Source organism: Heteronotia binoei, chromosome 12 (assembly GCF_032191835.1).
Source record: "Heteronotia binoei isolate CCM8104 ecotype False Entrance Well chromosome 12, APGP_CSIRO_Hbin_v1, whole genome shotgun sequence".
Classification (NCBI taxonomy): domain Eukaryota; kingdom Metazoa; phylum Chordata; class Lepidosauria; order Squamata; family Gekkonidae; genus Heteronotia; species Heteronotia binoei.
This window is the reverse complement of record NC_083234.1, coordinates 43,554,927-43,581,572: the sequence shown is the minus strand read 5'-3', so window position 1 is coordinate 43,581,572 and position 26,646 is coordinate 43,554,927. Positions and strand designations below refer to the sequence as shown.

At 43.3% G+C, this 26,646-nt stretch overlaps 1 protein-coding gene across 3 annotated transcripts in view; it reads right to left on the bottom strand.

Annotated features, from left to right (window-relative positions):
- Positions 1-25,243, bottom strand: part of PLEKHA2 (pleckstrin homology domain containing A2) — an 80,402-nt gene extending 55,159 nt beyond the window's left edge. The window contains exon 1 of one of the 3 annotated variants that reach the window (XM_060251336.1): positions 25,094-25,243. The gene's annotated coding sequence lies outside the window, so the exon portion shown is untranslated. Of the gene's footprint in view, positions 1-12,166; positions 12,310-25,075 lie in introns of those variants that run through there. The other 2 variants (XM_060251335.1, XM_060251338.1) reach the window with 2 other exon arrangements.
- Between the last annotated feature and the right edge of the window lie 1,403 nt (positions 25,244-26,646).

Here is a 26,646-nt window from a genome sequence, read left to right as displayed (position 1 = left end):
GCTATTAAAATTTTCTTCCTTTTCAGAATCTGCAAGTTTAAGACTTTTGCTGAGCAGTTTGTGTCACAACTGTATAATAGATGCAGCATATTTCTGTTATGCTGTCTTTTTAAATGTTTAAAATCTTTTAAAGTTTTAAGTTAATTTGTTATGGTATATGGTTATGGGCTTTTAAACCTAATAAACGGAACTGACCACAATGACTTGGATTGCCCCTGTAAGCAGTTCTATTAAGAGTCTGACAAACAAAACTTCAACATTGCAAGCAAGTCCACAAAGAGTTATAAAATTTTAGCTAACCCACTTGCTTGCATATATCTGACATTCAGCATTTATGGTACAGTGCTGATAATGTCAAATGGGGAAAAGGGGAAACACAAACTTCTGAAATACAAAAGTGTCTGTGCCTGACCTCCTGGAATTGTATTCACTACAGATGACCAAGCAAGTGGCTATTTAAAAGCAAGATATTGTAACATACCCTGTCAATCAAAGCACAGCAAGTCAGATTAACTTTTCAGACAATTACTATTCATTATAAAACATGCACACAGGCTATTTCCCCACCAACAACACAAAAGTCTCAATACAACTAGAATCCCTTTCAGTCTTAATCATTGTCCCCTTTACTCCAGATCAACCTCACACCAAATAGCTGCTTCCAGAGAAAAGTCATCAAAAAGCCCCTCGTAGAGGGAAACTTTGAACAGCTGTTATGAAACCATCAGAAAAGTTCACAGCAAACTAAAATGTTCCTGGATTTCCTGTGATGTCTCACAATGCAATAGCTGGAATTTTTGCCCCAGTACAGCAGTTTTTTAATACTTCCCGCTTTCAGGAAACCCTTTCCAAAGAAATTCATCAACCAAAGAAATCAGAGAAGCATAGACTTGGAAGGGGACCCCCAAGGTTTTCTAAGTCCAAGCCCCTGCACAATGCAGGAAATTTGCAAGTACCTCCCCCCCCACACACATACTCCCAGTGACCACTACTCCAAGCCCAATAGATAGATGTCTGTCTCTCCGTCTCTCTCTCTCTCTCTCTCTCTCTCTCTATATATATATATATATATATATATATATATATACATATATATATATATACACACACATATACACATACATACACACACATTATATGTACATATCTATATATCCACATGGATATATCTATCTATCTATCTATCTATCTATCTATCTATCTATCTATCTATCTATCTATCTATCTATCTATCTATCTATCTATCTATCTATCTATCTATCTCCATCTCTCTGTGTGTGTGTATCCAGGATCCCTGGTACAACTGGCCTGGAGAAATATTGCTGCCTGGCCCCCAAAGTGGTGAACAGCATTTCCCTGGCATGTAAGAAGGGGCCACAAGAACTAAGCACTGATGCAGCCCCCCTCCTGCCCTCCTTCTCATGATCTGCCCAAGTTCACAGAATCAGCATTGCTGTCAGATGCCCATCTAGCCTCTATTTAAAAACCTCCAAAGAAGGAGAGCCCACCGCCTCCTGAGGAAGCCTGTTCTGTTAAGGAACCTCTCTAACTGTCAGGATGTTCTTGCTAATTTCAACCAGTCAGACATATAGGTTGGACCTCAGGAAAGCAAATTTTGACAAACTTAAAAGTTGTGCTAGGTAGAATCCCATGGCCAGAAATATTTTCATCTCGTCAACCAGAAACTGGCATGTGGGCCCACAGGAGCATTGTGTGTTTGCAATGGATTCTGGGGCATGTTCCCAGGTGCCCATTAGAGATTACTCAGTTCATATGAGGTATTAGACTGAAATCCTGGATTTCACTAGGAAGCAGAATGTTACCTAGGACAACTCAGTTCTCCCCTATAGCTGTGGATTTCAGGGGTATATCATGAGTGGTCTTCTAAAGAAGCATGGATCTTATTACTGGTCTCGGGGAACCCGACAGGCTTTTCAAAAACTTTTTTTTTTTTTAATGATCACTGTCCTGGAACACTAAAGCCTTAGAAACTAGTAGCGTTAAAGTTTTCCACCAAGTCTGAAGGTCATGTATCTGCCATGTTGAATCTGGCCTCGCTACCTCAGCTAGTGTCTTTCTTAAGTTCCCTGGTTGGGAAGGGAAAAAAAAGTAGTCCCCTGTGCAAGCACCAGTCGATTTCGACTCTGGGGTGATGTTGCTTTCACAACGTTTTCACAGCAGACTCTTTACGGGGTGGTTTGCCATTGCCTTCCCCAGTCATCTACAATTTCCCCCCAGCAAGCTGGGTATTCGTTTTACAGACCTCGGAAGGATGGAAGGCTGAGTCAACCTGGAGCCGGCTACCTGAACCAGCTTCCGCTGGGATCGAACTCAGGTCAAGAGCAGAGGGGTCCGACTGCAGCTTTACCACTCTGCGCCACGGGGCTCTTGGTTGGGAAGTAGTTTGCCATTATTTGAGTCGTCACTGGAGGTTTGTTTTGGGGTGGATTTTGTTTACCCATCATCCAGGTATAGTAATGTGCCAGATGATAGAAGTTTTAAGGGAGTTTTTTAGAGAAGGGGTCATGAGCTAGTCTCCTAAGCGTCCACCATGTGTGTGTGCGATGCCACATCCCCAAGCCTTAGAAACTAGACAGAGGGAGCTTTTTTCTCTCTGCCTTATAATACTAGAATTCAGGGGCACTCAATGAAATTGTTGGGGAAAAGGTTCAGGACAGACAAAAAGAAATACATCTTACTTAATGAGTAATTAAATGGTGGAATTCATTACCAGAACAGATAGAGCTTCTAAAGGGGATTAGACAATTCAGTAGCTAATAGCCATAGTGCCTGAATTCCAGAGATAGCAAACCTCTGTATTGGGAGGCAGCATCAGGAGAGGGCCCCAGCATCAACATTCTGCTTGACTGGGTTGTTACAACAACTGGTTGGCTATTGTGTGAAAAAGGATGCCAGACTACATGGACCACCAGTCTGATCCAGCAGGCTCTTCTGATATTAACACCTGCTGGCAAATGCTCCAAGACAGCATATACAAAAGGGCCCACGTATACATCTGGCCCAACCCCCAGCTCCACACCTTCATAGCCTCTGCTGGAAGACCTCCATCAAGGGTCAGCTCACCACAGAAAATCAATCACACACTAGAAATCTCCCTATGTTAAAAACTCTCTGCAATCAGAAATTCAGCAAATCAAACGCAAAGAAGGGAGTAGAAAGTTTCTCCCTGACGTGCCAGCTTTCAGTTTTCCTGGGTTTTGCTTAATATGAAGGACTGTTCAGGCCAGAAACCCATATCTGCAGCCTGAAGGGGGTACAATCCATTTTGCCAACGCAGCATTCTACCAGCTCCAGACTCTAGCCTGTAAAAATACAAGACTACTTCTATTATTCACTGACAACACCCACACACCTGCTCCTGAAAAAAAAAATCAGGGCAAAAAGCCAAGAAACTCTGGGGAAAAGCACTGCAAAAGAGTTCAATAGGTAACCACACTATGTAGCTGTTACCAGTGGGACAGCTGTGTGAGTATTGCAGCTGAAATGAATAAGAGTCTTAGGGCACCTTAAAGATGAACAAGTTTTCTTCCAGCATTAGCTTCTCAGGTACTAAAGCCTATAGCTATTTATTTTTGCAGATATTAGTTATGCAGGCTACAAAAGTATAGTAGTACCTCATGTTAACGTTGAGAATAGCATTGCTGCACTTTAAGTCATATTCAACCCCGGGAAAGTGCATGTATCACAGAGATCTGAAGGAAAGGATGGTGTGGAATTGTTTTCTGTGGATCCAGAAGGTAGGACCAGAACCAATGAGTTGAAATTAAATCAAAAGAGTTTCCGGTTCAACATTAGGAAGAACTTCCTGACCATTAGAGCGATTCCTCATTGGAACAGGCTTCCTCAGGAGGTGGTGGACTCTCCTTCCTTGGAGGTTTTTAAACAGAGGCTAGATGGCCATCTGACAGCAATTAAGATCCTGTGAATTTAGAGGGAGGTATTTGTGAGTTTCCTGCATTGTGCAGGGAGTTGATGACCCTGGAGGTCCCTTCCAGCTCTATGATTCTATGATTGAGTACAGTGACAGATCTAAGACAGTATCTGCAGACCTAAATCCTGTAGTTGTCAGCCATTTCCTCCACCTTGCTAAGGCTCCATTTAAACCATGACACCTGCAGACATCTTTCCTGGCACATCCAAGTGTCTTTAGAAAGTGGGCAGGGTTTTTGCTCATCAGGGCTTCTGATTTAGCCATTGGAGATCTGACTGTGCAGGTTTTTAAGACACTGCTTCAAGAGCAGCTGCCACCATAGCACAAGAATCTCCACAGTGTGACTGAAGAAAAGCTGTGTGCATGCAAAGAAACATTTTTAATAATACGTTCATTTTCAAAGACATTCTGTTAAACAGAGCTGCCTGAAATATTGAAGTGTTACTGTTAGAGTTATGCATGACCTCAATCCCTGAAATTCTGTGGTTGACTCCATCCATTTTGGCAGCCATTTTGTGTCTGGATTCACCATCCAGTGTCAGAATTCCAAAAGTGCCCACAGGATCTAGAAGGTTGTTGATCCCTAACCTACACATTACAAGGTTAGGAAACAGCATCAAGACTTTGTATCACATATATAACACAAGTTTTGTACCTCATGGATACACACCAGCTCCTCTCTGTTTGTAACCACAGCACCCAGGGAGAAGCAGTTCTAGCCTCCGCCCACATATCCACAACTGAACTGCTATTGGCTTCATTATAAAAATCACATTAATTACATGGCTAAAAGTAAGTTTCACAAGGGAGCAAATGGCAGCTTTTGGGGCAGTCTGCAGTGGTGAAAACAGCAGGGGGTGGGCTAAAGCTCTGCATGCTGCATTCCTGAATGCTGTAGTTGCCAACAGGCAGGAACTGGCATGCTTTTGGAAGGCACAAAACTCCCATCACATGTGTGATACAAAGTCCTGGAGGCTGTTTCCCCAACAAACACAAGGACTTTGTAATGCCTAGAACCTCAGAGCCATGAACAAGCCTGACTCAGAAACTGTTACAGGGTCTGGGAGTTATCGTATTCCCATCATCACCACAACTGATGCAAGCAGCCTTCCTTAGCTGGTGTCCTTGCAGTTCTCCACATGGTTGGTGATGCAGAAGACTGATCTCTGCCAGATATTTATGTATCTTGGCACTTTTAACCAGCGTTTCTCCAAACAATGTGAACTTAAATATCCCTTACATCACTGGTTTGAGGCCACCTTCTCAGACGGTAATTTCATATCAATGTGCAAACTTCAGTCCTCTTCCATCCTATCTTTTCCTACCTTCAGCCGTCCTCTTCATCCTTGGGGTACAGTTACTGTATCCCATGGATTGTTGTAGTTCAGTCGCACAGTTGAGACCGACTCTTTGCGACCCCATGGACAAAGTCCCATGGGTACTATGTGTTAAAAGTTCTTTAGATTCTTTTTAGATAAGAACAAGTTACCAGAGCAAATATTCTTGATTTCTTCAAGATGAGATTTTAAAACTATACATTGTTGCTTTTTTAAAAGACAAAATCTTAATAAAGTTGTGTGTGAAAGGAAGGATGTGGGCACATTCTGATAGACTCAAGAGAACAGCTGACATTGCTGCCAATACCCCTGAGCTGGGAGGACCACCCTCTTTGTGGTTTCACAGTGAGAATGCAAGAACCCCGGTCAGCTCCGGAGGGTGAGGAGGTCAAATATTTGTTGGACACAACACTGGCAAAAAAAAAAAAAAAAGGTCTATCTTGGCCCTAGTGCTGCTGCCATTCTATACATAGTGTTCAAATCTGAGGCAGCATTAGAGCACTCTCAGTTTTCCACACCCCACCATCTCCAGGTGATAAAAGCCCCTTGTTTAGAGACCCCAAAATACTGAGAATGAGACCTACCACTTGCATCTTTGGAGCTGCTTTCCACAGTAATGTGGTTAAATTACTGTAAAATACGTTCCAAAGATAGAAAGATTAAAACCAGTAGAAAACTTTGGGTGCCATTTCTCTGACAATTCTTGAAGAATTTAAACATGAAACTGACCTCAAACAAAAACAGGCTAAAATTAAGTCTCCTCAGTGGAAGACTGGAAAGTAGCAAATGTCAGTTTTGTTTTGTTTTTGTTTGTTTTTTTTTGGGGGGGGGGGGGTGATCCAGGAATGCAAAGGCCCATGAGCCCAATGCCTTCTCAGGGTAAAAATTAGTGATGACCAAAGATATTAAATATAAAGGAATAACCCTCAAATAAAGAAGTTGCACAGTGTCTGTAAAGGGGGTTTCTGCTTCACAGCTTTTGGGATTTGTTTGAGAGGGTTAACAAGCCAGCTTTTAAGGGTCAGCCAGTAAGACTTCCAAAGAAGCTTTTAACAATGCCCCTTATCTTCAATCATGGGATAAGAGGAGACACCCTCTCATAGGACCACTAACTGATATAACAACAGGAAGCAGACAGTAAGTAAATTGACAATTCTCTCAATCGATATAAATAAGCATATGAACATATATATGAACATATGAAGCTGCCTTATACTGAATCAGACCCTTGGTCCATCAAAGTCAGTATTGTCTTCTCAGACTGGCAGTGGCTCTCCAGGGTCTCAAGCTGAGGTTTTTCACACCTATTTGCCTGGACCCTTTTTTGGAGATGCCAGGGATTGAACCTGGGACCTTCTGCTTCCCAAGCAGATGCTCTACCACTGAGCCACCGTCCCTCCAATAGCAGAAGCAGCGGGTGTCTCCCATGGATCTGTATTACTGCTATTTAATTTGTTCATAAATGATCTGGACTTTGGGGGGAAAGGTACACAGCAAAGTGGCTAGGTTTGCAGATGACACCAAATTATTCAGAATGGTGAAAAACAAAGAGGACTATAATGAGATCAAAAAGGATTCCCTAGACCAGGATTCTCAAAGCAAACAACATGGTAAATAATTTGGGGGGGCTTTTTCAGTTTAGATAACAGACAACTAAATGACAGGGAGCGCAAAAGGAGATTTATAAAAGTATTCATAGCGTGGAGAAGTGGATAAAGAACCTTTTCTTCCTTTTTAAATTATATTAAAGTGAGGGGGCACCCAATGAAGTTGATAGGCAGTAGATTCATAGCAGAGTCCAAAAAACCTTCTTTACACAATGTATATACTTCATTACATCACCAGCACATGATGCAGTCATGGCCACTAACTTAGATGGCTTTAAAAAAGAATTAGATAAATTCCTGGACAAGATTAGTCACAATTACTAAGTGCAATTACATTGCTGTTAGCCATGATTACTGACTGGAATCTCTGTGCTCCAGAGGCAGAATATCTAGGAGAGCCAATTGCCAGAGGGCAATAGCAGAAGCATCAACCTGTATGCCTTGCTCTCAGGCCCTCCAGGTACACCTTAGTTAACCACTATGTGAAACAGTACACTGGATTAGACATGAGACATTGTTCTGACCCAGTCGGACTGCTGTTACCAGGCTAGTACAGTGTTGTTTTCTCCATTTAGAGGGTATAGGTCCCCAAAATAAACTATCAAATTATAAAAATTAAGGAATTCTGCTGCTCACAAAGTAATTGTGCCTGGCAAACTATTGTCCTGTAACTGGACATTCATCTAGGATTGCCAACTCCAGACTGGGAAATTCCAGGAAATTTAGGGATAGAGCCTAGGCAGGATGGAGTATGAAGAGAGGAGGAAGATCAGCAGGGATGTATTACAGAAGAATCCAACCATCAAAACAGCCATTTTCTCCACGGGAACTGTTCTCTGGTGTCTGAAGACCTGTTGTAATTCCAAGAAGCTGGCAACTTTCCACTGGAAAGCCCCACCTGGAAGCTGGCAACCATAATTTTATCTAGGTACAGTCAGGATCCATCCAGATGAATAAGGGTATAGAGTCTCAGTGCCATGTCTTCAGTGTAAAGAGATATGGAGAGGGGCATACCTGGCAAGGAAGAAGCTGGTGTGTGTCTCTGTCTTCAACTGTTACCCCAACTTCCACCATTTCTCCCCTGCAATCTCTCCTTTAGCTTTAGTTACTGCATCAAGCAGGGAAAAGGTGTTTGCATCCTAGGGTATTGCAGGGGGGAACTTTAATTTTTTTCCTCTCCAAAATCTCTCAGGTTACCTCTAAACATATCTGTACAGTACACATATGTTTAGAGGTGACCTGAGAGATTTTGGAGAGGAAAAAGTACAGTACTGGGGCCCATGTACTGGTGTGCACAGTGAGTGGAGGCAAGGGGGAAGAAATACAGTCTATGCAAGCAACAAAACTGAATTCAAAACTATGAAATACATTAAACATTAATTTTTGCATACTTACATGCATACAATTTTGCATACAAGTTAGCATACTACAGTTTTAAAAGCAATGCCATTCAGCTCACAGGACAGAAATCAGAAACAGGTTTCATTCTTAATGAGCAATTAGGCAGAACAGCCCTTGGATGCTCCCCCCCCCCCCCCGCACATCTCTACAACTAAAACTGCAAGAGAAATTTACCTTTTTAAAAAACAATGCATATTAAAAATTCAGTGGAAAGTCCAGGCTTCTTGCAAGACCCTTCCCCCCACCCCACAAATCTCTTTGGGCTGGCATCTAAATATAGTCAGCCAGTACAAAAAACCCTGCAGAGTCCACTGACATCATACACAAGAGCCACCTCAAAGAAGAGAATGCAGCCAAGCAGAGGTCTCCCAGGAGATGGCTGGCCAGCTCATGCAGGAGAACATCACAGTTCTGTAACCAAAGTTAAAGGGTGAAGACTGGAAACCACTTTCCAACCACACAAGCTAAAGCACAGCGTGTTCTGGAATGCACACACAAGTTTTTTTGGGTGCAAACTGTTATCTGCTCTGCCCAAGATCTGATGAGATCTCCAAGCATGATCTGAGGTCATGACGTCTTTTCCTGTGCAGAAGGTGTCTGGTTAGTACGCAATATTCTTTTTAACCTCCTTCATCAAAGTCATGAAACAAGCCCTCGTTATGGCACCTCTTCAAGTTCATAAGGACTTAACACACTACAGCTGCTGTATGATGCTGTAGCACAAATCATGCTGGACACAGAGCAGAAACGCAGATAATGTTTGTTTATATCACACACCTGACTTCCACAGATCCAAGGTGAGTAAATGCCATACCAAGATTCAAGGACACCAAATGTAAAACATCCAATTAGAAAGCTCTAAAAAAGTCTCAGGTCAAAACCAGGAATTTTAAAAATACATAGATATTAAAAAAAAATTTAAAAGAAGTTCCTATAGAAGTTCTCACATGTAGGGTTTACAATATTATAGAGACTACATGATTCAAGTCAGAAACCACTGGAGCTTAGTCCGGAATCTAGAAAAGTTAACATACTGGGAATTGGGTCCCCTCAGACCTCGGAACTCTCTTCAGACATGCTACATGGATAAACAATGGAACAACACCAGCCTCTGTGAGTGGCTAATGCTGGCATAAATACTAAGAGCTTAATATTGTGGTTTTGTTTGGCCAGCAAAGTAGTTTCCTCTGCCTGCTCGTACCTCAACTTCCAGGTGACCCAAAGAACAGCTGCCCACATCCCTGGTCTGGCCTTGGCTTGGTATACAGTTTAGTGGCTTAAAGTTCAGAAACATAAACACAACTGCAGGGCTCCTTGGACTTCACTCTGCCATACATCACTCTGAATTGATCATCATATAAAAAGCTCCATACTGTTGGAAAAAGCTCCCCCCCACCCCCCAAAAAAGTTCCAATTCTACCCCTGAATCTCCATTTTCGCTGCTTCCTTGTGTGAATATAAGGTGCATTTCTTCAATTTTGTGGCACTTTGTTTCCTTGCACTAAATTTTGCCTGTAAAATGTACACATTGTCAATTATGCATATACGTCAATAAATCAGCACCCATACATTCTTACACATAAAAGTCACACACTGTCTGTATCCGTAAACAACACATAAGCACCTCACAGGCTGTGTCCACAGTGCAAATGGATCTACATCAACAACAACGAAAAGTGGAGAACCAAAACTATTGACAAAAATATAAACCAACTAGCAGAAACCCAAGAGGGAATCACAGGGGCGAAAACCCCCATCTCTCTTCCCCCATTCTCTCCCCTCCCCCATTCACCAACCTCCAGTTACTCCATTTATCTCTTACATCCTTGCAACCACCTCCTTCTCCAGCCCCCCCTCCCCACTTCATTCTTATTTGGCCTCTTGTTGCTGTCTCCTTCCCAACTTCCCGCTACTGCAGCCGTTTTGGCAGTTTACTGGGGTTGCTAGGCAACCCCAAAAATGGTAGCCAAGCTCTCATGACACAGCAGCGTGAGACCTTGTTTTTTCTTTTTAATTTGCAGTGTCTATGCAAGCACAGACTTCTTTTCCTGGCAGTTTTTAAAAATAACAGCCACCTTCTCATTTTCTGATTTTTCTCCCATCTCTGGGTGCCCGCCTGCAGATTTTTTGATCTGCATGGGGAGGCTATATTCAAAATTAGATATAAAAAGGAACTAAATTAGAGCCATTCACTCATCCCCATAAAGAAAACAGTGACAATGCAGTTACACAATACCTTTGCCTGCATCATCTCAGCCCCAAGTGGGCCGTACCAGGTGACATCACTGAACATGTTTGGCACTTGGATGGACAGATGAGCCGGAGGGGGCGGGGAGCATGGGATGCAAAGACTGATGAGGAGCAATGAGGATGGATAGGAGTGGTGAGGGTTCTTTTTGACAGCTCAGACAGAGAGCAACAAGAGCCCCTTTATCCACCTACCTATCTAACAGGCTTCTCATCCCCTGTGAAAAATCATCAACCTCTAAAGAGAGACCACAGAGGATCATTTGAATTCTATCTTCTTGTGCAAAATCAGGGCCTTTGAAGTCTGAAGACAACTATGACAGTTATACGGGTGTTTATTATTTTCTTTTGCTGCACAGCTTAATACAAAGACCAGAAGTTCAGTCAGCTATACAGACTAGGGCAAGCACATTCTTTGAGGAATACTGTCAGGACTCTGAGTATCCTAAGACCAGAACTGTGTACAATTCTACATAGCCTGTGTACACTAGGCAAATTAAGCAAAGGTGTATACATTCCCTTTATTTGCATAGCTTTTTGGCTTCTGTTAGGCATGGGGAAGGACACTGTGCTTTGGAGGGTGCTGAAATGCAATCCCTTGATTACGGGAAATCCTGTTTAGCCCTCTTTTGCCATGTTTCTGAGATTTCATCATTGCTTGTTCACACACTTATGCAACTTTAGGGGCTAGAAACTTGCTCATTTTCCAAATGAAAGTTTAGTTTCTCAAAACACAAAATTCTTTGTTCAGTACCAGGATGCATATTTATATGAGACAATCAATACAACTTAAGGATTGGATCAAGTCAGACTGCTAGCTAGCCTACAGTAACCTGGCTGGTAATAGCCTGAACTGGTAATGGCTGTTCCATGCATATGCAGAGGTTACTGGTAGATGAAATGTCTATGCTTCTGTCCTTGCAAATTACATTTTTTCATACTCCTCTCTCCACCAGCCCTTCCAAAATTAGATTATATTAAAAACCCATTCAAAGTTAAATAAACTATCCAAGGTAAGCCTGTGCATGGAAAGATGCTGAATTTCGATACGCTATTCTGTGTGCAGAATATGCCTTAGCTGGGCTGCAGAATCCACATCTGAAGAACACACAGCTTTGCTTCCAACTGATGCACAGAAGGGCACTGTCAGGACTGTGATGACATACTCTTCTACCCAGAATCCCCCCACGGAAGCCAGCTGGATCTAGGAACTGGAAGTTAGCAAAGGCTGAGAAGCTGGTTCCTCAAGAACAACAGAGGAAAAAAGTGCCTCTCCTGGGAAAAATAAAATAAGAATCTAGGGGGACATTAAAGACTAATGGTGTTTATTCCAGCACAAACCTTTGTGAGTCAGAGCTCTCTTCTGCAGATGCATCCAGCTGGGCACAGCTGCTCCTAACCTTTATATCATGTCCAACCAAACCCAACAGCCTGTCAATCACAGGGGCTGACCCTACGCACTCTTTAGAACCTTCTGAAGAAGGCTCTCAGGCACAGCACAAGCGGTCCTGGATAGTTTTGCTTGCTTGGCCTGGTCCCAACTACAGGCCATAAGGTTCCCAACATAACTCCAGAGATCCCAAAAGGCACTGGTTATCATAGCCATTGCTGTGATGTCTTACCTAATAAAGAAGTCTAATGACGTCCCCCCATCGTTCCTGAAACCAGTCCAAGCTTTTGGTCTGCTGTTAAGCTTCTCTAGCTAAGAGCGAAAGAGATCACAGAGTTTGACATTTTGTAGAAGAGAGAAAAAGAGGAACTCTGTTGTGCAAGCTAGTTGCCATAAATGATTTGTCATGCCCAATGTGGGACCTTTCCCCTCCCCCCACTTTGCATATTTTAAAAAAGAGACAGGAAACAAATTTATCCTGGGACATCTCTAAGGAGACCATAAGCAAAACTACCTACTGATAGCCTTATAAATGTCCATCTCAGTATATCAAAGCAAGTTTTAGCTGAAGAGAGAATCCATGTGGTGTAGTGGTTCAAATGCTGAGGAGACCAGAATTCAAATCCCATCTGGCTGTAAAGCTCACTGAGTGATACTGAAACAAGCTATCTTACAGGGTTATGGTGAGAACAAATGGAACGACTTTCACGTATGCCACACTGAGTTGCCTGTCAAAATGGCAGGAGACAAATGTTATAAATTTTAAAGTAAAGAGAAGTTTTTTTTTAAAAGGCTTGAAAGAATTGTGCAAGTTCTGTAAAAAGTGGGTGTTTTTTTAAAAAAAAGATACAGTTTATATGAACACCAAAAGTAGTTTAACAAAAGTAATTCCTTCCCTCATCCAAACAATGCATGAAGAGATTTTCTCCTCTTCTAGAAGATTAAGAACTTAGATACTGTTTTTATAAAACTGCAAGATCTCTTAGCAAAAATCCCATACTGGACATTTTATTTAACCGCTTCAGAGGCAGGGAAACTGGTTTGAACCTGGTTCATATCCTTCACTTGATACCTGCAACTCCAAGCAATGGCTTGCATATCTGAAAGGACCATGGCAGATATAAACACAAACAGAACTTTAAAAGCATCACCTCAAGATCTGATGCTTTTCCTTTATGAAGTTAATTTGCATAGCCAATCATCAAAAGTCAGTCATCAAAAGTATAGAAACAAGTCAGCTGTAGTCAAAACTGGGGAATGAACTACCCATATGCTGTAGCAATGCTTCAGTCTTGGCTTAAGTCTCACAGAGGGAAAAACTACTCATGACACTGGGGATCCATGAACAGATTTCCCAGAAGGCAGTTGTGGAAGAGTGAGGCTCTCCAATAGAGTCACGGTGCTGGGGAAAGGCGAAGTCTGCCATTGTGATTGAGAACAGGTTGCCTGCATATTCCCTGCATATTCAGCTACCAAGAGGAAATGTAAGCGGCAGAAGACACCTATTCTAGATCACCAGAACCTGCAGCCAGGACTACAGTTCCAACCTTGGATTAAATCATAACCCAGCCGTACTTATACTCAGGGCTTTTTTGTAGAAAAAGCCTAGCAGGAACTCATTTGCATATTAGGCGACAGCCTGATACCACCCTTGTTTCACACAGGGATTTTCTGTATAAAAAGCCCAGCAGGAACTCATTTGCATATTGAACATATATGAACATATGAAGCTGCCTTATAGTGAATCAGACACTTGGTCCATCAAAGTCAATATTGTCTTCTCAGACTGGCAGCGGCTCTCCAGGGTCTCAAGCTGAGGTTTTTCACACCTATTTGCCTGGACCCTTTTTTGGAGATGCCAGGGATTGAACCTGGGACCTTCTGCTTCCCAAGCAGATGCTCTACCACTGAGCCACCGTCCCTCCCCATATTAGGCCCCACCCCCTGGCACCAAGCCAGCCGGAACCACATTCCTGTGCATTCCTGCTAAAAACAAAACAAAAAAACACCCTGCTTAGACTCAAAAACTTGCACTGCATCTGTTGATGAGGCCTAGCACACTGTGCTGGGTACCAGCCTAGAAAGCAATTCTCTCTTCACTGGGATGGTTTGGAAGCAACCAACTCTCCCTCAGCACCTGTACTAAAAGGCCTCCCAGGATATTTATGTAGCATGAAATATTTCCCATGGTTTGCATTTACAGAACACTTCCTAGTGTTCTTATTCCCATATAGAATACCTATAGTATAGGTCAATACTCTCCATGATAGGGAAACTGGGGTACCTGCTTGCCTAAGACTTTCTAGGAAATTTCTAGCTGTGGCAAGATTTAAGCTATTTCCTGCCTCATGGGTCATACCTGTAGCCACTATACACCAGCAACTATGCAACATCACATTTAGACATTTTAAATGCCTCAAAATATTTTCTTTCACCTTTCCTAATCCCTCAATTTCTAATGTTCCCACTCTGGCACCTAGGGCAAACATCACTTCTAAAGTGTTTCTCAAAAGAATACAGGCATGTATAGTTCGTTCAAAGTTACTGTGGCTGGCAATACAGTGCAGTGTCAACGGGGTTTCTACTTTGAAGGTTCCCCATAGTTTCCCTGACCTGGGGCCTCAAAAACAACTCCCATTCTCCCCTCTCACACATCTAGGTTCTTTTCATTTTTTAAAAAAATTGGCAACTGGATATCATAATAATCAATATAACAACATGGTTACCAGCTTCCCTAAATCCCCTAATTTTTTTTAAAAGTCCCTCATACTTTTTATTGCCACAATGTGAGGAGAAAGACATCTCTCTTCAGTGAAAAGGACTAGCTTACTTTAAAAAGGGGGAGGGTTGAAAATGTATACATGTTATCATGATATTCAGTCACTTGAACACCAAAAAGCCCCCCCAGTAGCAGGGGGGAAGAAATGGCAACTATGAGCAAAATGGCTGTCATCTGGGCAGCGCTAGGAAAATCCAAACTTTCATACCCACAGAGCAGCCATCCAGGCTTAGCTGTGATCTTTCCTGAAACTTCACAGCAAACCAGGTTTACAAAAGATCAGTAAAAAGCAAGGGAAACTCTAGTGGTGGTTTTTGCACAAATGCACCATGTTGTTGTGGGGAAGAAGGAAAGGCAAATCAAAACTTTTTTTTTTTTGGCAAGACTATCCTTCTCCAAAGGAAAGGAAAACTCCTGAAATTTCTTACCTCTTGAGCAAATCTCACTTCTTCAGAGCCCAGACTAGGACATGCAATCACAACACCCACTGTGCTTTTCCCACAGACTATGAAACTATACATTCAGGTTGGCTGGGAGACCAAGAGCCTATATGGTGCAATGGTTAGAAGACTAGCAATTTGAATGGAGGAGACCCAGCCATTAATCTGAGTGAGTGACAATGAGTCAGTTATGCCCTCAACCAAATCTGCCTCTCAAGGGTTTTGTTAAGAAACAGCAAAAGCGGGGGGAAACCCAACTTAAGAATCAAGTCAGGATCCTAGAAGGTTGAGCAGCTAAAACACAGAACAAAACATATATATTTATTTCAAAGCACACAGTAACTACAAATTAACATTAGTAGAATGTAGATAAAAACAAAGAGGTAATGGGTGTTACATCCATTAAGACACCGCATAAAGCAACAAATATAAGTTACACATTCAATAACCACTAGACCAAACGTGTTGCAGCCCTCAGGGCCTTCTTCAGTGGCCTAAATAATAACCCACACCGGAAATACAAAATACCTGTTCCAAACAAGGCAGGTAGTATATGAATCCTAAGAATAAAAAATACACATGTAAATATAGTATCAAAATGTAACATACTAACCAGTCCAAAGAATTTTTTCCCAAAAAAAATATTAATAAAGAAGGGTTGCTACTCACAATGGAACACTGTAGTTCCAAATAATAGTTGTTTGTCAATCAGGCCTACATATACTGAGGAGCCCACACCCATCAGAGATGATAACTTTGTACAACCATTCTATGAAAGAAATGAATGGCATAGCATCAAACTGTAATTAAGCTATACTATTACTGAGTATAGGAGCCCCATGGCGCAGAGTGGTAAGCTGCACTACTGCTCATGACCTGAGTTTGATACCTGTGGAAACTGAGTTCAGGTAGTTGGCTCAAGGTTGACTCAGCCTCCCATCCTTCCACCCTTCTGAGATCGATAAAATGAGTACCCAGCTTGCTGAGGGAAAAGTGTAGATGACTGCGGAAGGCAATGGCAAACCATCCCATAAAAAGTCTGCCATGAAAACATCATGATGCGACGTCACCCCAGAGTTGGAAACGACTGGTGCTTGCACAGGGGATTACCTTTTTTATTACTGAGTATGCCCCAACTAAAGCCAAAAGTAATTCTATTTTTCCGCTTTTCCCCTCCTCCTTTCCTACCTCTCTCTTCTAGAATTTTCAGGTAGTTTTCATATTCATCAGTGGGACTGCATCATCTTTCCTCCCCTTCAACATCAATTTTAGGCCTCCTGGGTCCCACTTAGATTCCTTTCAGTTTTGGTTGACAGATGGGCACACACTATGAACAGAGTAACGGCCAAGAGCAGGTCTGTATGGGAAAGTTTTGATAATCTTTTTTAGTATGACTTTTAGCTTTTAGTGGGGGCATATTCAACAATATTGTAGCTTAATTATACATTGATGCTATTGCTGTCTTAATGGATATGATGTTACGTCCACTACCCACCTACATTCTACAAATGTTTAATTTGTAATTACTATGCACTTTGCAATAAATAGATATATTTTGCTCTATGTTTTAGCTGCTCAACCTTCTAGGTTCTTGATAGTATCAAATGTGTGCCAGGACACATGTATACATAAGACTGTGTATACAGATGCCTTAAGTTTTGATGTCCCCCCTGCCCCCGCTTTAGCTTAATTTGACTATGGGCCTATAACAGCTTGGTCTGAGAACAGACAAACAAAAGAATAAATATATGAGCATATGTGTATGGCACTTTTGTCCCTGGCCCTGGAGCTACTACAACCAGGCCTGTCCGTGGAATAGGTTTTCTGATCTGAAGGGCTAGCTTCCATGCTAGCTTGATCCTAAGACACCCTAATTGAAAATTTAACTATAGCAGATAATTTCTAAGAACTTACTTCTATTTCTTTAGGACTGCCAACTTTTTTTTTTACTAGACATCATTTTTGTGACACTTAGCTTTAAAAAAAAATGCTGCTACTTAGCCTTATCTCAAACTCCTATGCCTCACTCCCAAAAATGCATGCTCATAGGAACAACAAAACATTGAATGGGCTGGTTGCAAAATACTAAGGCTCAGCAATTATACATGAATAAGGGAAGGACAGGAGTCAACTAGATAAAAGGCTAAAATGAGCAGGCTCTGGATTCCTTTTGGTAGAATTTCAGCGCTGATCTACTGTGCTATTAGATCATCCACGCTAGGAGAGGATGTTGGTTTAAGAACACTGTGATCATACAGACCTGTATTTGCAGATTCTACTTCCTTTCATGAAACTTGGTTGTGCACACATGCGTGCACATACACGCAAACTTTCCGAAGAATTCAGGAAAGCATGCAAGCAGAACTTGCAAACCACCGAACATCAACCACATCGTATCAGCCCAACTAGAGCCTGATGCATTTCCAGCTTCTGCTGCTTGTCTGGCTAGCAAAATCAGGTAGGCTGTCAAGATCCCAGAAGTCAATATACACAGCCAATTGACTTCATTAAACTTAGGGGATTCTTAGAACTGAAAGCTAAGTGAAAATGTTCTAGGCGAAGGCTTATCTTTAACATTTTAAGCCTCTGAAAGAGCTGCACTAAAAACAATACTGATACCTTTTTAAAGTGCTTCGGCAGACACTGAATAAAATACTCAAGGTGGATTACAAAACTTGAAAAATATTTTGATCAGACAGCAAGCACCTCTAACAAACAAACCTATGTAGTAGCATTAGGATTACAGAACTAGAAAACAGCAAGAAAACAAAAAAAAGTCTCAGAATGACACACCATACTGCAGAATGTATGTTACAAAGGTAGACTACAGTGCTGTAAAAGGTACATATCAAAATTAAGCATTGCAATAGACTACCATAAATAGACCTCCCCCCTGGTTCTGTTCTACCTAGGGTTGCCAATCCCCAGGTGGGGGCAGGGGATCTCCCGCATTGGAGGTCCTCCCCCCGCTTCAGGGTCATCAGAAAGCGGGGGGAGGGGAGGTAAATGTCTGCTGGGAACTTTGTTATTCCCTATGGAGACTTATTCCCATAGGGAATAATGGAGAATTGATCTGCAGGTATATGGCGCTCTGAAGGGGCTGTATTTTGAGGTAGAGGCACCAAAATTGCAGCATAGCATCCAGTGCCTCTCCCCAAAATACCCCTCAAGTTTCAAAAATATTGGACCAGGGGGTCCAATTCTATGAGCCCCAAAAGAAGGTGCCCCTATCCTTCGTTATTTCCAATGGAAGGAAGGCATTTAAAAGGTGTGCAGTCCCTTTTATATGTGATGGCCAGAACTCCCTTCTGAGTTCAATTATGCTCGTTGCACCCTTGCTCCTGGCTCCACCCCCAAAGTCTCCTGGCTCCACCCCCAAAGTCCCCAGATATTTCTTGAATTGGACTTGGCAACCCTAGTTCTACCGCAATTCTAATCCCTTTTGGAAAATGTCCTCCAGACTGGGCTTTTTTTGTAGCAGGAACTCCTTTCTGTATTAGGCCAACCCCACCCCCAATGTAGCCAATCCTCCAATAGTTTACAGGACTCTTAGTACAGGGCCTACTGTAAGCTCCAGGAGGATTGGCTACATCAGGGGTGTGTGGCCTAATATGCAAAGGAGTTTCTGCTACAAAAAAAGCCCTGGGGCCCTTCCTCAACATTTCTGTGTCCCACACTCTGAAAAATGATGGAAGTGTCAGGGCTTTCCTGACCTCTGCAGACAGGCCATTCCACAAGGTGAAGCTGCCACAGAGAATGTGCATTAATGAGCAGTTGTTAATCTCACCCACTTGCAGCAGGGCACCTTCAGGAGACTTAGCTCAGAAGAACAAAGCTATCATGGTGGGCCACAACTGGCAAGGTGATCCCAGTGGGTCCAATGCCATTAAAGACTTTATAGGTGATAACCAGAACTTTGACCTGAACATGGTAAGTGACCATTAACTCCAGTGGAGTGTCTTTAGAATGGGTGTGACATGCTGACTTTCATTTAGGATTGCTCCCTCTGCTTCTTTTACAGTTTCAATAATAATAAAAAAATAATTACACATTTGAGTTTCAATAATAATAATAAAAAAATTACATATTTTAGTACTCAGAGGCTAGACATAAACAACAGGGATACAGACACACATGCAACCAGGTATTCTTTTCCACTACAGACTTGATTTGAGACAGTCTTTCAGGAATTCTCACCACCTGATTTGGGATGCCAGTTATGGCCCCAGCATGTGCAATGTGCAATTGCATATCATAGCTAAAATGGATTTAGAATTATTCTTTATGGCCCTCCAAAGTTATCTAGCTGTTTGTTTTGCACGGTGAAAGTTTTTTTAAATCTATGCTTAGTGACACATAAGTTTTTACTATCATTACGCATGCACAGCCTCCACAATAAGATTAAAAGCAGATGCATACTTGCTGTGAAGAGTTTGAATTAATTCCAACGGCCAGGCAAGTAAGCTCTATGAAAGTTTTTGGGGTTTTTGCATGGTCACAAATGACCATTGCACACGTTCTCATTTGCAAGGCTGTCTACCTGAATGGTGCCACTTAACCTTGCCTTCAACATCCCCAGTGCTTCCCCTTAAGGGAAAGACAGCCGTGTGTAAGCAGAATGGAAAGCCATAGAGTTTGGCCGCATTTTGAATACTGGTCCTTAGCTTGCCCAGATCCCACGCCCTTGCTGAAACAGCCCTCTTGCAAAATTAGTGCAGAATGAGGATACCTATACAGATACACACATATATGGGGTTGTGGAACTCAGTCACAATACATGTTTTACATGCAGAAGGTCAAAGGTTCAAACTGCTGCCTCAACAGTTTAAATATCTCATCACAGGTGCTGGGAAAAACGTTTGAGCTAGAATGACCAATGGTCCAACTTGGTATTAGAAAGTCTGAGAGAGACAAACAGACAGACTCTACCCTCACCAAACAAAGGGTCATTTAACTGAGCAAAAGAGGCATTCAGCTCTCCAGCTACAGAACAGAGGTTTTTGTACAAAGCATACACCAGCTCTACTGACTCCCTTTTTCAGAACCTCATCCCCTGGGAAAACTGCCAACTTCCTCTGTGCCCAAAGTCTACAGAGCTTCCTCTCTGGGTGCTCATAAAGCACATGCTGACTTACATATTGTAGAAGAGGAAGGCACACAAAAAATTCCCCTTTCATCAAAATAGGAACAGAGGAGACACAACAAGAACTGCAGATGCTGAACAACCCCCACCACAATAACCCTCCCCAGTGTCCTTCTAATCAGAATTAAGAACTGAAGCCAACTTAGATTCTTTATTATTCAACCCCTACTCAGGCCAGAAAGGTTACTTAGCAAACTATGGAAGTATTCAAATGGACAAGGTCTATGGACGAGTCCACTAAAACTCAATACATGTATATAAACAACTTCAATGTTTCTGTGCTTTTAACAGGTGCAGGAAAAGCAGAAACCTGCAACTTGATGGTACTTTACACGCACACACACACAAAGCACAAGTTGAGGTTTTTCCTCCCTACATGAAGAAGTGGGCGTCTCCTAGTAATTTCTGGCAGAGAAATCCCACCTCCCAAAGCTGATAAATGTAGGAACTAATGTAGCATTATGCTACAAGACTGAGCCATGAATCAGGAACTCTGCCATTTGAGTCTTGCCTTTTCTCTAAATGTGCAAGACAGCCTTACACAAACTCTCCTCTCTAATCACAAATATGGGTATAATAATATTGACCAGCTCAGGCTGCTGTTAAGGGTTACAAGATACCCTATTTGAAGCACTTCGAACATTTGAAAATGCGGGACAAACATTAGACTATTATTATTGCATTCATCAAGTTCCTTTGACAAGCAGGCAAAAAGGAAAGCCTCTCCTGTCACATTTTTCTTGAGGATTTTAAGGATTAACATAAGGACTAACAGACATCACATACTTTGTATACATGACATATACTAACATGAAAACGTAAATGTTATTAAGTGGCTCATGCATTCCTTTATTTCTCTCTATGGCCAGTTCATCTATTAAAGGCACATTCCATCCAAATTTTCTACTTCCATACACACAGCCTTCAGAAAGAATAAGGAGGACAATAACATCTGCACTGCCAATTGAGCCAATGGTGGGTCAGGTAATCTCCATTTCCCCAACTGATACCATGTGTTCACACATCTGCTTTTCTCTCACTGTACAGAGAATTATTCTGTTCCCACATAAAAAGCCCCATGTACCATTTGCTCTTGCATAAGTGTGCAAATCATATTTTTAAATCCAGGGCACACACTGTCCTTGTGAACATGTCTGCATGCACACACATTCACAGAGGAGATGTAAGCCACTCTGGGTCCCTTATTGGGGAGGAGAATGGTGTATAAGTGAATTAAATAAAATTAACCTTCTAATTCTGTGGATTTCTCCCTCAGGAAATGTAATTCATAAGTCAGTGGTTAACAAACGTTTTGAAGTCGGACCCACAATTAAACTTACTATATTATTTGGGACTCACCTGCAAAGTAAGTTCATGCTACTTCCCCCCTTCCTCAACATTAAATTAAAAAATCTTACAACAGGCAACAATGGATTCATAACTTATTCTGCTATTTAAAAGTATATCACACTGATAAGTAGTAAAATATATTCATATTTACTGTGCACACTAAACAAATTTGTGACCAAGCTGCTCAGAGCTTCCTTTCCTGGCTCCTCCATTCCTTCTGGCCTTGTGACCCATTTGTGAGACAATCGTATTTGGTTTCCAACACAGTTTGAGAACTACTGACCTGCATTATGGAAGTCAATGTACAATTCACAACAATCAAAGAAATTTGCAATGGTCAGAGAAACAAGCATTATGAAAATTAATGCCCAGGCATCCCAGCAGCCAAGACAAATGCCAGGCACCTCCCAGTGGTCAACCTCAGGCCCAATCCCACATCTCCTACCCTGTCAACTGTACTTCATAAGGTAGCTGCCTCTACATATACCCCATTCACTCTCTGAGAATACATCAACAAAGCACCTTTTTGAATGTCAGCTGGGTACTTGTATGTGGCAGAGGACTGAAATCTCTCAGTTCGCTGATTCCAACAGGAAAACAAAGCCCCTCAAGGGGTTGTCAAAACTGCTCATAACTTTGCATTTCCTCTGCTGCACCAGTCATAGCTGCTCCATCAATAATAATCCTCAGTGCATCAACAGAAAAACAAAAGATGGTCCAATGCATAATGCCACCTGGCAAACAAGGTGTACTGTATGCCCATAATCCTCCTTAGGTGATGCAAAATATGCCCAGCCAAGACCATTGGCACAGTTAATGTAACAAGACACCCCAGTCATGGGCCCACAGCCTGTCATTGAGTGCTGCCCTCCTAAACAGGTAACTGGATTACTACAGAGCAAGAAAAAAAAAATCAATAAAGCAATGCAACAGCCCACCTAGACTATAATCTTGTACTGGTTTCAGTTTTATTCTACTGGTCCACAACTATAATAAATTTATGATTGACTATTTGTTTTATGATAGTTAATCACCAGGCCCTCGCACAAAATCCTAGAAATTTGTAGTACAGCAAAAGTGAAGAGAATTTCCTATTCAAAATCTTCAGCTCCCTGTACACAACCATCGTTATGACTTAGCGACTTGTGAAACAGAATGAAAGGAGTAGAATGAACTGTAGCATTTCAGGCTGCTGTGGGGTGGGTGGAGTGGTATGTTGGTAAATGCTCCTCGATGCCAAAGACATACTTTGTGTACAGAACTTGTAGAACTAGGAGCAGGCTATTCTAAAACTTGCTTCCCTGGAGTGCTAGCTTTCTACTTGCAGGGTGTTTTAAAACATGCCAGTTGTTTTTTTAATGTCACATGTACCCAGTTGCACAGTGTAATTCACCACTTCATTCCACTGCATGTGTAAACAAGCCTGGAATGTACCTTCCACTGTTAGTTTCTCCCTTCCAGCACAGCTCCACTGCAACGTGCAGGAAATAACTGCCTCCTGGTCCTTCCCCCCCTCCCAAAACTGTTCATCTTGACTTCTGGCTTCCAGAAAAAATGCTGGACCTGAAGCAGAGAAACCAGAGTTCAAATCCTGCCATACAGTGATCCGGGCCAGTCTTTGTCTAATCTCCTGGAAGATAAGACATAGGGGAGGGGCAGAGAGAAGAGACAAGATAGGGAATGTGCAGGTTGTCCTAGAGGAATAGGCCAATACAAAAGCTATACATTTTCAAGATACTACCAACAATTCAACAACTTTTATTCCCAGTTGCAATAAAAGGCACAAACAAAGCTTTAAAAAATAGGAATGTATCGGGGTAGGTTTTTGTTGTACAGAAAAATGGAGGCTATCGTTTTGAGCACCAATAGCCCTTCATTCCCGGACTTTTATTCAAATTTCTCTCATCCTAAAGGAAGCAGCCTGTGTAGCCCATCTCCTGCAAGAGGTTACTGTTGCTAAACACTATTGCAGCTCCTCTACAGCAAGAACGTTAAGAACCAAAAGGCAGGTTATATCTTCTGTTAAGACCAACCCACAAGACACACCACATTGGGCAAGATGTTGAGTTCTCCAGAACTCCTTGTCAGTTGCAACGTTTAAAAATAGGAGGGGGGAAAGAAGAACTCATCTTTTAGGCTACAATATTAAGCCTCCTATCTGACACTTAGTGACTTCAATGGACACAGGGTGTGGCCAGCAGGCATCCGACTGCACCGTGGCATTCCCCCCTCCTTTCTTTTTAACATCCAGTCCAATTTATGGGTTATGAAGAACTTTAACATTTGCACAATATGTTATCTCGTGAAAAGTTAAAAATATATTATACCACTTTTGGTTTGGGATTCGGCTATGGACCAACACAGCTGACTATTCTGGGAATAATCAGCATTTATATAACTCTTGAGAGCATTCAGAATTTCCTGTATATTACTGGAGCAAACTTTACCTATAAAGAAGGCCACTATTATTATTCCTATATTGCTTAGAAATCTGTTTTGCCGAAACTACCCAGCAAGTTCATAGCAAGGACAAGATTTGACCCAGCAATCTGTCCACTTAGCCATTTCACTGCACCCACTCCCATTATACCGGAGTACCCAGCCTGAGCTGCCCCACAAAGTCAAGAACACAGGCAAGTCACAAGCGCTCAGGTCTTTTAGGATCTCTGGGCAAGATGCCCAGAAAGTATCAACCACACTTCTCAATCCCAGACCCTCAAGTGGGGCTCAGAACTCATAAAACGCTGAAGGCACCAAGCGCCTAAGAGCTAGAGAGCGGGCTGGCCTTTGCCAAGACACCGAGGGGAAGCTCAACCGCTGCTTTGGAAAGGATGCCCAAAAGTGAACTGCCCCGGCACTGCAGGAGAGGATAACTGGGCTGCAATCCTATACCTGCTTATTTGGTTCCGATTGACTCCCACGGAGCTCGATTAATATGCTTAGGATCGGGCTTTAATTATGTTTAAAACACTCACGCACTCAGGCGCGCGCACACACGCAAAGATGGAACTGGAAGCCTTGTCCTCTGACCTCTGGTCTGCTAATTCCAGACCGGCTCATGCAAAACGAAGACAGTCTGCACATGCTCAGAGACTCTTCGGGCTTCTTGGTTATGGCTTCAGAAGTCACCGGGGGGGGGGGAGGGTGCTCCCTGCCCCTCTGAACAGGTTCCGGGGCTGAACTCGTGAGGGTGTCTGCACGCATGGAGCACGGCCCCAGCAAGGGTTTGCCTTTTCCCTTCTCCATCCTCGCTCTTTCCCAGCCCCAAAGCTGCTTCCTCCTTCCCAGCCTTCGGGGGCGCAAGACCCCCGCTCGGTACTGACCCCGTCCTTCTTCCCCGCCGCACCCCCTCCCCGCACTTTCCCACGGCAAGGCGCCCAGCCTGTTGCGCGCCTCCTCCGGGCCCATCGCCGGGCTGCTCCGACTCACCGAGCTGCGTGTCTGCACGGCGTGGGGGGCTCGGCCGGCGGGTCCCGGACATGGCGCTCAGGCTCCGTCGAGTCTGCGGGCTGCTCCCGGCGGGGCTTGCAGCAGCATCAGGGGGATCGCGCCTGGCTCCTTCTCCAGCGCCTCTTTTTTCCGGGTTCGTTACGTTTCTCCTTCGCCAAACCCAGCCCCGGATGTGAGTGCAGGGCGCGCAGAGAGCGGCGTGGCTGTGGGTGCTGCGAGGCCGGCGCCCCATCGCGTGGGGAGGGAGCCAACCGAGCCGGGGGCTGCTGGCATCCTGGACCCCTGCCGGGCGCGCGGCTGGCCCTGGCCGGAGCAAGGAGCCTGTCAGCGCCGCCAATGAAACCTGGCCCATTGGGCTCTTCTCCTCTGCCTGCAACGGCGGCCGGCCGGCCGCATTCCCAGGCACCAGGCTGCCCTTGCAGACTTCTCCGAGAGGCTCCGACCCGCGCAGCTGCAGGCCCAGGCACGCTCATTGGGAAGGAAGGTGCATTGAAATCGGGGCGACCAATTCTCGAGTAAACCCGCACGCAGGGCGAACTTTTCCCAACACCACGGGCTACCCACCGGATTCTATTTCCCCAGAACATTAGCGAGAGGTTGGGCTGCTGTTGAAGGCCGCCTTGATATAGCAACAGCTGGATTCGAGTCGGGGGGGGGGGGTGCGGAATCTGAGGAAGAGAGCCAGTTTGGTGTAGTGGTTAAGTGTGCTGACTCTTAGCTGGGAGAACTGGGTTTGATTCCCCACTCCTCCACTTGCACCTGCTGGAATGGCCTTGGGTCAGCCATAGCTCTGGCAGAGGTTGTCCTTTAAAAGGCAGCTGCTGTGAGAGTCTCTCAGCCCCACCCACCTCATAGGGCGTCTGTTGTGGGGGAGGAAGATAAAGGAGATTGTGAGCAGCTCTGAGACTCCTCAGAGTGGAGGGCAGGATATAAATCCAATATCATCATCATCTTTGACTCTCGAAAGTTCATATCCCCACCCCAAACATCGTTGGTCTGCTGGTCAGTAAAGTGAAACTCTAAGCCTGTTCTACTGCAGACCAACAAGCTACCCTCTGAAGTTATTGTGATGGTGATGGTGATGAGTGGGAGCAATAGAGGAATGAATACAGAAGCAGGGTGGAGAAAACCAACTGCAGCAACTGGCTTTTGTCCAGGTTTTTTTTTGTAGCAGGAACTTCTTTGCGAGGCCACACACCCCTGATGTAGCCAATCCTCCTGGAACTTACAGTAGGCCCTGTACTAAGAGCCCTGTAAACTCCAGGAGGATTGGCTACATCAGGGGGATGTGGCCTAATACGCAAAGGAGTTCCTGCTACAAAAAAAGCCCTGCTTTTGTCCAAATGCTGCCTTTTAATTTGGGTGCTCGATGGGTGCCAGATGATCATACCACAGGTACATGGCAATAAAAGGTACTTTCACATTTTTAAAAAAAGAGGACTGTTTTTTTTAAATCTCTTTCATTAGTTGGCATTGTACAGTTCTGGAACTCTGAAAGCTGCCTTGTCATAAGATAAAATGAAATAATAATAATAACATTTAATTTATAC